A 14,839-nucleotide genomic window follows, 5' to 3' on the forward strand; every position below is an offset into this window, starting at 1 on the left:
ATTCACCATTATTTAGGTGGAAAAATCTCTCCCTTTCTTTCATTCTTAAACTATTTTCTCTAATATTTTTTGCTCCAAGACCCCCAGATTACAAATGAAAGAAATTAAGAGTTCATTTTTAGCTCTACTTTGTCATCAGTTGTGTTGGAGGTCACTGCTGTGTTGATCCCCCAGTGCTGATTCTGTAACCTTCTCAAGCAAGGCCTGATTCTTGACTCCTTCAGCCTCTAGGTCATCCAGAGAGAAGACCAGGAAAGTAGATGAGGTGTCCTAGGAGAAGCACAGAAAGATCTTATTTCAGGGGAACATGGAGTTTAGGCCACTGGGAAACACAGTCCAGGTTCATCATACTTTATTTCATGTGAGTGTGTTTGGAAGAGATAGAAGAAAAGGAAGTGGGAAAAGAAATAGGACATCATATCAGGAAATGGTAGATCCTGCAAAATTAAAAAATGAGAGTAGAAAATATAGGATAATTATTTGGGGACAGATTACAGAATTTATTGGAACTGCTTTATGTAATTGCCATACAATTCAATAACAATTATGTGTCTGATATTTTAAATAGGTGTCAAATTAACTTTGTGGAGTGCAATATTTGATTAGAATAGTATTCAGTATTTATTGTGTTGATGTAATCAGCAGAGAAAGAGCTTGCTGACAACTGGCTGTTGAGAGAGGCAAAGGGCATTAGCACCTATAGCACATGATAAAAGTGAGGTGTTTTTGGATCTGAGTTTACCACTGAGTTCAGGACTCTACCATTGCAGCTAAGAGAGGTTTGGCAAATCAAAGAACTAGATTCTTGTCCTGTGTTGGTGGGAAAGTGTAATAACCTTTAATTCCTGGTCTTTCCTCATCTGTAAAATGGGCATGCATGCTTGCTTAGTTGCTAAGTCATATCCGACTCTTTGCAACCCCGTGGTCTGTATCCCACCAGGCTCCTCTGTCCGTGGAATTTCCCGTGCAAGAATACTGGAGTGGGTTGCCATTTCCTTCTCCATGGGATCTTCTTGACCCAGGAATTGAACCTGCACTTCCTGTTTGGCACTTACCACTGAAACACCAAGGAAGCCCGTAAAATGGGAGGAATAACAATAAATATCTAACTGCTAGGATTGCTGTAAGGACTAACTGTCTGAAGTATAGTACAGATCTTTCTCGCCTTATAGGTTACATCCAATAAGCCCACCATAAATTGAAAATATCCTAAGTTGAAATGCATTTGATACACCTAACTGACAACACCATACCTTATCCCTGGTCTGCTGTGGTGTGTGTGTGTTCAGTTGTGTCCAACTCTTTGCAACTCCACAACTGTAGCCCTCCAGGATCCTCTGTCCATGGGATTTTCCTGGCAAGAATATGGGGGGAGGGGATGAGTGTGGGGTACACATTTTCCTCCTCCAGGGTATCTTCCCGACCCAGGGATCGAACATGTATCTCTTATGTCTCCTGCATTGCAGGCTGATTCTTTACTGATGCACTACCAGGGAAATCCAGCCTACCTGAAATGTGCACGGAATATTTACATTAGCTTATAGATGAGCAAAATCATCTAACACAAAGCCTATTTTGTAATAACTTCTGTATTGAAAAAGAAAAACAGAATGGTTCTAAGTGTATCAGTTATTAATCCTCATGGTCATGTACCTGCCTGGGAGCCAGGGCTCCCTGCCACTGCCTAGTGTCACGAGAGAGGATCCACATATTGCAATGAATCTGTAATTCATATAGCAATACCACATATTGCTAGCCTGGGAAGAGATCAAAATTCAAAGGATGGCTTCCACTGAATGTGCATCACTTTCACATCATTGCAAAGCCAAATAATCGGAAATGAAACCATCATAATTGGAGATCATTTGGAATTGCTTAATAGCCTATCTCTTCTTCAGCAGATCTTCCAGAGCCGGGAATCAAAGTGGGGTCTCCTGCATTGCAAGCATATTCTTTACCAACTGAGCTATGAGGGAAGCTCTAATAAATGTTAGTTGTTACTATTGTTGTCTTGGCAGGGACTTTGTTGTGGGGGTTATAATTGTTATCATCATTTGTTTTATGCAGTATTGAAAATGATCTGAGGATCAAGGGTGACTCTGGCAAGCAGGAAGTGGTCATAGATCAAGGTTTCACTGCATCAGAAATCAAGCAGAGGAAAAAAGGCTTACTGAGAAACACAGACTAAATCCAGAGACTGATTTACAAATGATGTTTTTCTTCGGTGAATTGTTGTTGGAAGGCTAAATCTCCAGCTCTCATCACTCACTATACCTTCATCCATCCTACGGGAGACTGTCTTTTTGTTCACTGGTGAATCTCTAGTACTAGAGCATTGGTATCAAATAATAGGTTCTTAATAAATAATTGCTAAATGAATGGGTAAATGAAAAAATTATGGATGGATGGATGAATAAATTTAGTAGATGAGCTTGGTTTTTGTTCTGAGCATCAGAAGCATGCTCATGTATCATGGTCACTTACAGCTTAAAATAATAAGAAAGAATATGAGTTGGCAGTTACAGTTCTTTGATTTGGCGGTATGCTATAGCTTTTTTAAGTCAGTGTTTTGGCAGTTTTTATTATAGAGTGTTTGGATGATAAATGAGTACTTTCTTACAGAAAGGTAACACATGGCTCCTGTATTTTATGAAATAAGAAACCCTTCATTTCATTGCCAGATTTTTAGAATATATTTCATAATTAGAGAAATTAAAATGAGCCTTTGCAAGGATGTGCCAAAACTGAAAAGTTTTGGGATAGATCCAGAACGATGCAGCCTTAGGATTGTGCACATTTGGGAACCAAAATCTTATATGCACAAGAGCTCATAAGGGAGGGGCAGAGAGGGTGGCAGCTGTTTTCCCAGAGAGCTGTGGCCGACAGAAGCTTCCACTATAAATAGGCCTGGTTGATGAGGCCGTTGTTTCACATAACATTCCAAAGGTAATCAAAGAACAGAAGTAGGATATGGTGGATTTGAATAAAGGTTTGGTGAGGTTTATTTTGGAATGACAATAGGTTTGAAAGTTTGGAGAGGCCTCAAACTCTGGGTTGAGAGAGAGGGAATGACAAAGTTCAGAGTACACAGTAAAATGAGAGTGAAGAGCTTCAGTTGCAGAGATGGGGCAGAGACACCCATAGGGAGGAATAGGGCAGCGAATGGCCTAAAGAAGCAGTTGTTTGCATATTCTGGGGCGCCCAGGTGCCATTAGTGATAAAGAACCCTGATGCAGGAGACTTAAAGATATGATTTCCATCTCTGGGTGAGGAAGATTTCCCTGGAGGAGGGCATGGCAACCTATTCCAGTATTCTTGCCAGGAGAATCCGATGAACAGAGGAGTCTGGAAGAGCCATAGGGTCATAAAAGAATCAGACACAACTGAAGTGACTTAGCACACACACATGTTTGCATATTCTAGATTAGCATCATGATTAAAGTGGGGTCCATTGCAGGGTCCACTTGGGAGCCCCAAACTGATTTAAATATGCCAAGTATTTCTTTGGTGCTTAGGGACAAGTGACTTGCATTTTACATAGGGCTAAGAGAAGCTTCCCTGGTGGCTCAGATGGTAAAAAAGTCTGCCTGCAGTGCAGGAGACCTGGGTTCAATCCCTGGGTCAGGAAGATGCCCTGGAGAAATGAATGGCTACCACTCCAGTATTCTTGCCTGGAGAATTCCATGGACAGGGGTGCCTGGTGGGCTACAGTCCACGAGGTCGCAAAGAGTCAGGCATGACTGAGTGACTAACACTTTCACTTTCAAAAGATGCTTACTAGTAACTTATGAAGAAAGCTAAGAGTTGCCAAATTTTGTTATTTGGAAGTTAAAATTAGTGTCCTAGTAGAGCTGACACATCACCTAACTGGAGACTACTGATCACTCTGGTTGGAACTCAGTACCACCCAGTACTGTTGTAAAGCTTATATTGCATATACATATGATGAGAGTTGGAATTCCCATACTTTTTTGAAGGGATTGCTTTGTTTAATGTTTATCATCAATGTTTTATTGAGTTAATCATGATTTTCAGTTGCTACCATGCTAGCAAATTTATGATTATGAATTTAGCATTATTATTATAAATTTGTTGGTTGTTTGAGTAGCATATTTGCATGTGGTAACACATGTTTGAGGCAATGGCATTTTAGCCTTAATTTTCCCCAAAATTAAACTTTGAGATATAATAACCCATACTCAGTTGCTAGGGTATTACATGAAATATATGCTTATAGAGCAAGAGTTTATTTTTATCAGTTCTTTCTCCTACTAGAAAATGAGACTATTTGGTGATACTTGGGCTCATTTTTCTTACTTAAAAGGACTATGATCCAAAAACTTTGAGCTACAGTATTCAGACAAATAGCTTAATAAAACTTTAACAAAGCACAGCTACTTATTGAATGTTGGTGACACTGAAGAAAAAGAAATTCCCATTTATTAGGTTATGGTAAAAGTGAAACTGAGGGCAGTCATCAGTTAGGTCCCTTAAACCATAACTTACTTAATAAATAATATCCTGTAACCTGCCTTCACTGACCAAGCTTGCTTAACTGTTCTTGAAAATTGCATATCCTCTAAGCTTCATGTGGTTTGGGCAATATATTATATTATAAGATTCCTTTAACCACTTCCTCCATGAATTCTCCAAGTAAGAACACTGGAGAGGGTAGCCATTCCCTTCACTATCGGTTCTTCCCAATCCAGGGATCCAACCTGGATCTCTCTCTTTGCAGGCAGATTCTTTACCCTCTAGGACTTCCCTGGTGGCTCAAACAGTAAAGCGCCTGCCTACAATGCGGGAGACCCGGGTTCAATCCCTGGGTTGGGAAGATCTCCTAGAGAAGGAAATAGCAACCCACTCCAGTATCCTTGCCTGGAAAATCCCATGGATGGAGGAGCCTGGTAGACTACAGTCTGTGGGGTCGCAAAGAGTCGGACACGACTGAGTGACTTCACTTTCACTTTTGTTTACCCTCTGAGCCAGCAGGGAAGCCTAACTAATACATAGATAACACTGCTGACCTATTATAGGTCTCTATAGTAACAGTTGCTTAAGTTGTTTTTAAGAGGTAGTCTTGCTCAGTTTAAACTGGCCAAGGCTACCAACAATTCAGTTGGACCTGTGGGGAGTATCTAATGGATGACCTTTTGACCTCAACAGGGTAAGAACTCTACCCTCAGATCATGCTAATGCTGCCATTATCTGAGCATGCATCCTGTAAAGAAGCATATAACTCGGATACCCCTGCACAGAGCAGTGGTTACTTCACCTTTTTCCGGCCTCTAATCACCTTCTCCTGCACCTTTGACCACCTTATACTCTTCACCTACAAATTTACTCCCAGGCCTGGCTTTCAGGGAAGTGGATCTAAGATTTATTCTCCCACCTCCTCAACTGGCGTGATTAAATTCTCAGCTGCAAACCTCAGCGTCTCAGCATTTGGCTTGTTTGATGTTGGGCCACTGAACTGAGTTCGGTAATGAGTTTTAACTTTACTTTTACTAACGTATACTTGGAATTCTAGGTGTCATGATTTAGCAAGATTTGATTGCAAAGGAAAACTTACTGGAAAAGTCCCTGATGCTGGGAAAGGTTGAGGGCACGAGGAGAAGGGGATGACAGAGGATAAGATGTTTGGATAGTATCATCGACTCAATGGACATGAGTTTGAGCGAGCTCTGGGAGATAGTGAGGGACAGGGAAGCCTGGCCCAGAGTCACAGAGTTGGACACAACTGAGTGACTGAACCACAACAAAACAACAAAGAAGCAGATACCTCTGTAGCATTGGATTTCCAAGAAATGGTGCCTGTAGCAGAGTATGTGAGAAACTCCAGGTTGACCCAGTTAGTTTGAAGGTACCAATCTCTGTAACTCTGAGATGCTGACTACTGGGTTTCTTGAATCCAGAATTCTAGCGCAGAATTCTAAATCTTCAACTGCTGCTGCTGCTGCTGCTGCTGCTAAGTCGCTTCAGTCGTGTCCGACTCTGTGCGACCCCATAGATGGCAGCCCACCAGGCTCCGCCGTCCCTGGGATTCTCCAGGCAAGAACACTGGAGTGGGTTGCCATTTCCTTCTCCAGTACATGAAAGGGAAAAGTGAAAGTGAAGTCGCTCAGTTGTGTCCGACTCTTAGCGACCCCATGGACTGTAGCCTACCAGGCTTCTCCGTCCATGGGATTTTCCAGGCAAGAGTACTGGAGTGGGGTGCCATTGCCTTCTCCGAAATCTTCAACTAGGCAAAACCATAGATGCCCCTTAATTTCAGTTGATCCTTTAATAACGTGGGAGTTGAGGGGCATGAGCACATGCCAGTGCTCCATGTGGTGGAAAATCCCCATGTAATTTATCCACGTCAACCCTCTATATTCACTATTCCTCCATATCTGAGGTTCAACATCTGCCTATTCCACCAATCATGGATTGTATACAATACTGTAGTATTTCTATTAAAGATATTTGCATGTAAGTGGATCGTGCAGTTCAAACCCCTGTTGTTCAAGGGTCAACTGTAATTATATGTCAGGCCTGCCTACTCTCGGCTCTGTTAGAATGTCTTACAAGACTCAACTCAACCCAATTCTAAATCAGACATGAGAAAGGAGGGACAAGAAGGCTGAGAATGAAGGTCTGAGGCCAGAACGATTCTCTGAATGGGTTCGGGTGTTTTCAGGGGCTTTTTAGGCAGTGACTCATGAAGCAGAAGGGGGGTGGAGAAAGGGAAAGAATAAACATAGGCTCCCCAAAGAAACTTACTAATCTCTCTTTTAGGATCTGCCAAAGTCCAAGACAACTCTCCATTTTGGGCTAAATTATGGGTTTCTTTTGGAGAAGGAAATGGCAACCCACTCCAGTATTTTTGCCTGGAGAATCCCACGTACAGAGGAGCCTGGCGGGTCTACAACTTCATGGGGTTGCAAGAGTTGGATATGACTTAGCAACTAAACCACCACCAACATGGGTTTAAGTACAATAAGACAAAAACTGAAGAACATCAAAAGGCAAAGAACCGTGAATAGGTTTCTCTTCTTTTTATTCACCATCAAATCAAATATTAAATGTTCAGGCATCAGCTATACCTGAGGGCTTTCATCCCTCAGCCTGAAGTGAAATGATGGTGATAGTAATAGCTACCGTTTATTACATTTTTACTCTGTATTTAGCAATGTACTAAGCACTTCACATACATTATTTAATCTTTACAACATCCATGAAATAAGTATTAATAAAAGTATTATTATTCTTCATACTTTATATTCTGAGGCTAAGGGAATCTAGTAACTTTCTCAAGTTACTCAGCCAGGAAATAACATAATTGGGAGTCTGAGTTCTCTGTCCACTATCCTACATGGTTTTCAAGAAGTTTACAATCTAGTTAGGAAGATAAAATAAATGCACATGAAATGATTAGTCTAGTGGCTGTCTCTATGTTCCACTCAGGGCATATGAATCACCTGGAGACCCTAGCAAAATGCACATGGTGTTTCAGCACGTCTGGAGTGAGGCATAAGAGACTGCAGATCAGGTAAGCTCCCAGGTGAGATCGGTACTGCTGGCCCCCGGCGAGGCACTGAGAAACAGGGGTCATCTGTGGAACACTGGAGTGAGTGTGAGTGAGTGTTAAATGTGCTCAGTCATGTCTGATTCTTTTCAACCCCATGAACTGTAGTCCACCAGGCTCCTCTGTCCATGGGATTCTCCAGGCAAGAATACTGGAGTGGGTTGCCACTTTCTTCTCCAGGGGATCTTCCTGACCCAGGGATTGAACCCAGGTCTCCCACTTTACAGGCAGATTCTTTACCATCTGAGCAACCAGGGAAGCCCTGTGGAATTCTGGAACTACCCTTAATTCAGAACTTTTGATTAAATAGATTCACTTTTAAAAAATGGAAATACATTGTTTCAAATTTTATTGACTTTTTTCTAGAATAAGTGCTAAAGTGCACACATCTTATCTGTGCAGTGCCATGGATCTTTACACACACATACACACAGATAATTACCACCCATATTAAGATATATAGCCTTCCCAGCCCTAGAAGACTCCCTCTTGCCCTTTCTGAGTGAATATCGCTCCCTCAGGTAACCACTGTTTTGACATCTATCCCCATAAATCAGTTTTGACTATTTTTGAATTCATACAGATGGAATTGTATAGCATGCATTCTTTTTTGTCTGCCATCTTTGTTGATCACAGCATCTGAGAGATTCATCCATGTTATTGTATGTAGCAGTAGTTTGTTCTTTTTTTATTAATGTATGCTATTGTTCAGTTGCTAAGTCATGTCTGACTCTTCGCAACCCCATGGACTGCAGTATGCCAGGCTTCCCTGTCCTTCACTATCTCTCAGAGTTTGCTCAGATTCATGTCCATTGAGTCAGTGATGCTATCTAACCATCTTATCCTCTGCCATCCCCTTCTCCTTTAGTGTATAGCATTCCATTATACTAATATTCCACAGTTTATTTATCCATTTTACTGTTAATAGAAATTTAGGCTGTTTATATTTTGAATATTAAAAATAAAACTTGTACTTATCTTTTGGTGGGTATATGTATAGTATTATTGGATCGTAGAGCTGACAGAAATTTGCTTTTGAACTATATTTATAAAAGGGAACTTCTATCATGGGGTTGAGGTGCTAGCTATTTTTTCTAAATGCACAGTAAATATTTACATTAATAATATTAATAGCACAATAAAATACTAATAACTGTTAACAATAACATTACCTATGTACCACTGAAAATTTTTTCACATATGTTATTTTGGAAAACATTGATAAAGCAGAAAAAAAACCATGGGCTTTGGAATGAGACAGTCTTGAGCTAGACTCCTGGCTCTGCTGCTTTCTACAACTGTGTGCTCTTGGTCAAATAATTTGCATGATTTAAGTGATAGTTTATAATCTCTGAGTTTCACGTTAATGAACTGTAACATTATGTTAATGGATAAATCTTACAGAGATAATGGTTGAGGAAATGAGCCCAAAGCTGGAACCCAAAGAGTACACATTTGTATGATTCCATTTATATAGAATATAGTAATAAGCAAAATGAATCTTTGCTATTAGAAGTCAGGATAGTGGGTACCTTTGAAAGGAAGTAGTGATTGGAAGAGAGCCAAAGGGAACCTTCTGAGGTACTGGAAATGATTTATATCTTGATCTGTATAGTGGTTACACATATACATTTATGTATATTCAAACATATTTATATAAACATATACAACATAATGGGGGCCTCACTAGTGGCTCAGATGGTAAAGAATCTGCTTTCAGTGTGATCCCTGAGTCAGGAAGATCCCCTGGAGGAGGAAATGGCAACACACTCCAGTATTCTTGCTTGGAAAATTCCAAGGACAGAGAAGTCTCACAAGCTACAGCCCATGGGGTCACAAAGAGTCAGATGTGACTGAGGGACTAACACTTTCACTTTCATACAACATAATACTTGGGGTGCTTTTGGGGCACTGGTCAAGTTGCTTCCTGCTCTAAGTGCTGGCTACATAGGTGTGCTCAGATTGTGAAAATGCATCAGGCTAAAATTCATATGATGTGCTCTAGAGGTGATTTCCTTCTCTGTAAAAATGGGGATAATAATAAAAATAGTCTACTTCGGAAGTTCGTTGAACAAAGTCTAATAAATGTCTGCTTAGTAAATATTAGTTCCTTTGCTCATATTTCCCCGTGGATTGAGAGGTGCGGCCAAAAGAAGAATTAGGACTCACGATGCTCCATGAAAAAACATTCACTTTATCATATTCATATTTTACTTAAATGGTTTAAGGTAGAAACGATGAACAGGGATTGACTGGAAGAAGTGCAATTTCCAGATTCATTGATGGGGATCTTATCAGTTAGTTCAGTTCAGTTCAGTGGCTCAGTCGTGTCTGACTCTTTGCAACCCCATGAATCGCAGCATGCCAGGCCTCCCTGTCCATCACCAACTCCTGGAGTTTACCCAAACCCATGTCCATTGAGTCGATGATGCCATCCAACCATCTCGTCCTCTGTCGTCCCCTTCTCCTCCTGCCCTCAATCTTTCCCAGCATCAGGGTCTTTTCCAATGAGTCAGCTCTTCACATGAGGTGGCCAAAGTATTGGAGTTTCAGCTTCAACATCAGTCCTTCCAATGAACACCCAGGACTGATCTCCTTTAGGATGGACTGGTTGGATCTCCTTGCAGTCCAAGGGATTCTCAAGAGTCTTCTCCAACACCACAGTTCAAAAGTGTCAATTCTTCAGCGCTTAGCTTTCTTTATAGTCCAAATCTGGCATCCATACATGACCACTGGAAAAACCATAGCCTTGACTAGACGGACTTTTGTTAGCAAAGTAATGTCTCTGCTTTTTAATATGCTGTCTAGTTTGATCATAACTTTCCTTCCAAAGAGTAAGCGTCTTTTAATTTCATTGCTGCAATCACCATCTGGAATGATTTTGGAGCCCAGAAAAATAAAGTCAGCCACTGTTTCCACTGTTTGCCCATCTATCTGCCATGAAGTGATGGGACTGGATGCCATGATCTTAGTTTTCTGAATGTTGAGCTTTAAGCCAACTTTTTCACTCTCCTCTTTCACTTTCATCAAGAGACTCTTATCAGTCAGGGAACTCTAGAAAAACAAAATCAATAGGAGATACATCCATATTGATGGCTTTTGAACTGTGGTGTTGGAGAAGACTCCTGAGACTCCCTTGGACAACAAGGAAATCAAACCAGTCAGTCTTAAGGGAAATCAACCCTGAACACTTGTTGGAAGGATGATGCTAAAGCTGAAACTCCAGTATTTTGGTCACCTGATGTGAACAGCTGACTCATTGGAAAACTCCCTGATGCTGGGAAAGATTGAGGGAAGAAGGAGAAGAGGGCATCAGAGGATGAGATGGCTGGATAGATGGTGTCACCAATACAATGGACATGAACTTGGGCAAACTTCGGGAGATGGTGAAGGATAGAGAGGCCTGGCATGCTGCAGTCCATGGTGTCGCAAAGAGTTGGACATGACTGGGTGACTGAACAACAACAATATCCATGCATATATAGAGAGATTTATTTTGAGTCAGCTTATGTGATTGTGGGTACTGGTAAGTCTGAAATTTGTAGGACAGGCTAGTAGGCTGGAAACTCAGGCAGGACTTCTAGGTAACAGTCTTGAGACAGAGTTCCTTCTTCTGTGGATAATCAGTCTTTGCTTCAACTGACTGGTCAAGGCCCACCCACATCATGGAAGGTAATCTCCTTTACTTAAAACCAACTGTTTATAAATATTTATCACCTCTAAAAAAATACCTTAACAGTAACAACTACACTAATATTTGGGTATCATAGGTCAGCCAGTTTGACACATAAAATTAACCATCGCGGAATCTATAAATTTAAGTTTAAAGTTTAAGACAGTCAGTGATGGGCTCTCCTTGAATAGCCCTGACTAAATATTTAGTCAGAGCACATTAATCTTCTTGTAGATATTTATATCCATTCCAAGAGATACATGATCTTATGCTTTAATGTTGCATGGGCCATAGGCAATGATACTAATCTTGACAGAGGAATCTTCATTATGAAGGAGACTAGATATTTTCCTCACAGCAAGAACATCAGATTCTCCAAAATCTTTTCAGGTCATATCTCACAAAAAACTATCTCGTACTAAAATACTGGATACCATGGTATCCTTCCACCAATGAAAGGGTTGAGTTCCACAAGTGTACTGCTTTTTGTTGTTGCAAATTGAAAAATATTTCCCCCAAATAATGTTATAAGTGATAGTTATTATGTTCCCTTCACCAGGGGATCTTCCTGACCCAGGCATTGAATCCAGGTCTCCCACATTGCAGGCAGATTCTTCACTGTATGAGCCACCAGGGAAGTCAATTATGTTCCCAGGCTCTCAGAAAAACCTCGATAGGTAGAGCTATAGATCTATTTTCTATCTAGCTACAGAAAAAACTAGTTAGATCTCCATTTGTATAATTTTAACCATTCCTTTAGGTAATTAGCTTCACAATTCATTTGCAGATTGCCCAGTCCCCTTTCTCAGACCTCCTGAAGGTGTTGGGAACAAGTGACCAGGTGCTCCCACCACAAAGATCCAAGTAGAATTTCAATGAACAGAAAAAATTGTTTAACTGACACATGGATTTTGAGATTATGTCTGCCCCACAGAAGTATTTCATTTTGATTCATTGCTTAAAAACAAAAGCAGTTATTGACATTTAAGGGGTTTCCTGATGGCTCATAAAGTAAAGAATCTGCCTGCAATCTGGGAGATGGATTTGATCCCTGGGTTGGGAAGATCCCCTGGAGAAGGGAATGGCAACCCACTCCAGTATTCTTGCCTGGAGAACCCCATGGACAGAGGAGCCTGGAGAGCTACAGTCCATGGGATCGTAAAGAGTCGGACATGACTGAGCAACTAACGCACACACTGATGGCTCTGTGGGTAAAGAACGCACCTGCAATGTAGGAGACACAAGAGACTGATCCCTGGGTCAGGAAGATCCCCTGGAAGAGGAAATGGCAACCCACTCCAGTATTCTTGCCTGGGAAATCTCATGGACAGAGGAGCCTGGCAGGCTACAGTGCATGGGGCTGCCAAGGGTTGGACACGACCGAGCAACTGAGCACCCACCGACATTTAAAAATCAAGAGATTTCTCAGAAAAACACAGATTCCTGAATTTTCTTGAAAATAAAGCAAAACAGAGATCTGGTGAAACTAGACCGAGATTATGACACGGAAAATATTGGCGGGAACAAAGTAACAGAAGCCCCTGAGTCATGCTCCCCAGGTCAGCAGAGCACTCCCTGGCTGACTTCACTGCTAGTGACCAGAGTTGTCCTGCAGGCAGCTGAGTTGTGTGACCTCCTAGAGACACTGACACCTTGCTGAGGTCTGTCGCAGATCCAGTGACTGGCTGTCAGTGGGGCTTTATGGCCTTTATTTTTCTCCTCCTGTCTGCTAAGTAGATACACAGCACTTAGGGTCCCTGCCCCAAGGGACACTTGCTGCCCAAATCTTTCTCCACGACTGGAGGAAAAGGCTTAAATTCTTACACCCTTGGGGGTGTGGGGAGGAAGGTCGCTATCCTTCCTTCCCTTCCTTACTCGTCTGCTTGCTTTTCTCTCTTGTCTCTATTTCTTCCTTCTGCCTTTCTTCTCCCCTTTCTCTTCATCCTTCCTTCTCTTCTTTCTCTCTGTCTTTCTCTCAGTCTCTCTCTCCTACTGTCATCCTAGCAGTGAATTCTTCCCTCAACAACTCTGCAAATATCTCCCCTCCTCTATCTCCTGGGGAGGCCCTCAGTGGCTGCCACCAGGGTGAGAAGTGGGTAGTGGAGCAAGGCTGGGGCCAGGGCTGTGGGTCTGCATTTAGAGCAGGGGTCCTGGGGTGCAAGCTGAGGGCTGAGGGTGGAAGAGTTGAGCCAGGACCATTTCCCCCTTCTTTTCCAGCCTTTCCCTTTGGGAGTTTCTTCTCCTCTTAAAGGCTCCCCAATTGGCTCAGACAGTAAAGAATCTGCATGCAATTGTGGGTGACCCAGGTTTGATCCCTGGGTCGGGAAGACCCCCTAGAGAAGGGAATGACTACCCACCCACCCAGTATTCTTGTCTGGAGCATTCCGTGGACAAAGGAGCCTGGTAGCCTGCAGTCCATGGGGTCGGAATCAGACATGACTGAGCAGCTAACACTTTCACTTTATCTTCTTAAAGGTGAATGGGAAGGAGGCTTTAGCCAGAGAAGTTTCTCTTTGCCTCCTTCCTGATGCCTCCTTCTTATCTAGCCATTCTCTATTCTTCTGCTTGCTCTGTCCCTCTGTCTTACAAACAGTCCTGCCTACTTTGCCCCCTCACCCCAACCTGATTGGGATTCAACACAGGGGACTTGGCATGTGCACCGGAAGATAAATAGTGGTGCAGGGTACTCGTGTACCTGTGGCCATCTCTGGGAGGAAGAGGGATGTTCTGAGAAACCCTGGAAGGGAAAGCCCTTCCTGAAGCAACTTCATGAGATGCAGTATTCCACTGCGTGCTGAGGGGTAGAGGAAGACACCTTTACTTTACATATTTACCCCACATTCCCGGAGCTATGTGCCCTGTCGCCTTATGCAGGTGTGTTTCAATTAAGTAAATTATATGATCATTAAAAAAATGCCTAACAAAGCTAAGGAAATGGGTCCTCAAGTCCAGTCTTCTTTCCTTCTGTGCCTATCATGCCAGAGTTTCTAGTGCTATAGAAAGGGCCTTTAAAAATAGTTACTAATCACTGCATAGAATAGAGAAACAAAGACTGGCCAGATGTTTCAAACACAGTGTTTATTTTAATTTAGTCAAAATAAATCTGGGCACCATTATCTACTCTCAACTCCAAGTACATAATCAACACATGTGGCAAGATAGTGCCTGTATTACAATGATCAGATGGACAATTTACATTGTTAGTATTCAATTAACATCCCCAAATGTTTATTAAGTGCTGACATATTGATGGAGCTGTGATTAGACTCTACATAAAACAAATTAATCAGACAGGTAACCACTCAGGCACCATTCACTATTCAAAGTAAACAGCATTGCTAATAAGACACATGAAACAATGACAGTAGTCTCATAAGCCTGGCATTTTCAGAAATGAATGGGCTCATTCCATTTTACCACCCACTTCTGTGGAAATAATAACTTCATCAAAGCTATGTTGGCTATAATGGATTGGATTTTTAACAATATTTGTATAAAATGCATATATAAATATGTATTTTTCTATATTTGCATAGAGACTGCAGCATTTTTAATTCCCATTTTGCAGAAAAGAATAAAATAATTGTTAAATCAAGTTT

Source organism: Giraffa tippelskirchi, chromosome 9 (genome assembly GCF_054371585.1).
Source record: "Giraffa tippelskirchi isolate mGirTip1 chromosome 9, T2T-mGirTip1v1.2.pri, whole genome shotgun sequence".
Lineage (NCBI taxonomy): Eukaryota > Metazoa > Chordata > Mammalia > Artiodactyla > Giraffidae > Giraffa > Giraffa tippelskirchi.